Source organism: Penaeus monodon, chromosome 20, assembly GCF_015228065.2.
Source record: "Penaeus monodon isolate SGIC_2016 chromosome 20, NSTDA_Pmon_1, whole genome shotgun sequence".
Taxonomy (NCBI): Eukaryota; Metazoa; Arthropoda; class Malacostraca; order Decapoda; family Penaeidae; genus Penaeus; species Penaeus monodon.
The window spans coordinates 37,311,265-37,312,555 of record NC_051405.1 but is presented as its reverse complement, the minus strand read 5'-3'; the positions used below and the strand labels follow the sequence as shown (position 1 = coordinate 37,312,555).

Sequence of the window (1,291 nt, the reverse complement as noted above, 5' to 3'; positions counted from 1 at the left end):
AATCATCAGGAAGGTCGATATCTTGCCCGCCTTCCTCCACGCTTGGGGTGGGGTGGGGGGGGGAGGCGAAGGGGGTCCAACACCCACCGCTGGATCAGCTGTTCCGAGGCTTCGTGGCCTGTCTCGCGGCCCGGCGTTCGCGGTGAAATGATCTCGAGTGAATGATAATACGAGCTTTGTCGACAGTAGTGGCGGCTGGAGCGAGTGGCTTCGTGACGTCACGGACGGTACCGATCAGTAACTGGCATTCGGTTACGGGGGAATTACCGCCTCGTGACCGGCTCGGTTGGACGAGTTTGACCCGAGCCCCGAAGCCAGGGCGGTCGGGAGGACCTCGGTGAGTCACACCTAGGGAGGACAGAGCCTGACTCAAGACCGTGAGTCAAGAACGATTGCCGTAGGTAAGGGGGCGAAGATTGATGCGAGTGAGTCATCGGTCCCGAAGAATCGCCAGAGACGGGAAAGTCGTCTTGAGTTGCTACGAGGTTCCGCTCTCTCGGTGTTGCCGTTCGGAGAATCCAGGAATACTTTCCGCTCGATTCCCCCCCTTTTTCTTTTGTGTTGTGCTCGCTTCTTTGTGCTCTGTCACGGGCGTTTCAGCTTCTTGAAGCCTACGTCTTCTTCTACGGCCTAGCCATGACACGGCGAGCGAGGGGGTCACTAATATCCGGGCTGTAAATGCCGCGGCGGGAGTTAAAATTGATCAAGAGCCGTGCGCAGGGGAGGGCTGGCAGGCGCGGAGGGGGCGCCACTGCCCATGCGCGCCGCCTCCTCGCTTGCCGTCAGTTTCCAGTCGCGGCCATCTTGTGCCGACTGCGATGGTGGCCGAACACCGGGACAAATTTGAGCTTTGTGAGACCATCAATCCAACTAACAATGGATTAATGGTAAGAACGAGAACCTGTGTTGAGTAGCCATAGTCAGGGCGGCCGAGAGTGACGCTCGGCGAGGAGTGATAGTGAGAGATTCGTCGAAATGGTGTGAATCCCAGCGAGGAAGGACGAGCGAGCCGAGCGCCCCCTCCCCCACGTCAACACGGCCGGAGACGAGGCGGTGCCGGGCCTTCTCTCTCTTGGTCGTGATGTCGCCGTGGCCCTCAGTGCCACTGTGGAGGGGCGTGGCACCACCAGCTATTTGTATGCGATAATTGGGTGATGCCCTTGCAGAGTGCCACCAGCGAGGGCCTGGCAGGGAAGGCAGGTCCTCCAGTCTGTGCTCCGCTCAAGAATCAATAAGGGGAGAGCGCCAGGCAGCGAGAGCGTGGGAAGACCCGACCGGGAGTCCACACACC

The 1,291-nt window shown here is 59.8% G+C and overlaps 1 protein-coding gene across 2 annotated transcripts in view; it reads left to right on the top strand.

Annotated features, from left to right (window-relative positions):
* LOC119585791 (protein stoned-A-like) overlaps positions 1-1,291 on the top strand; it is a 53,700-nt gene that overhangs the window by 27,228 nt on the left and 25,181 nt on the right. The window contains exon 1 of one of the 2 annotated variants that reach the window (XM_037934510.1): positions 733-887. The exons of the other annotated variant lie outside the window; for it this stretch is intronic. The gene's annotated coding sequence lies outside the window, so the exon portion shown is untranslated. Of the gene's footprint in view, positions 1-732; positions 888-1,291 lie in introns of those variants that run through there. 2 annotated transcript variants of the gene reach the window in all.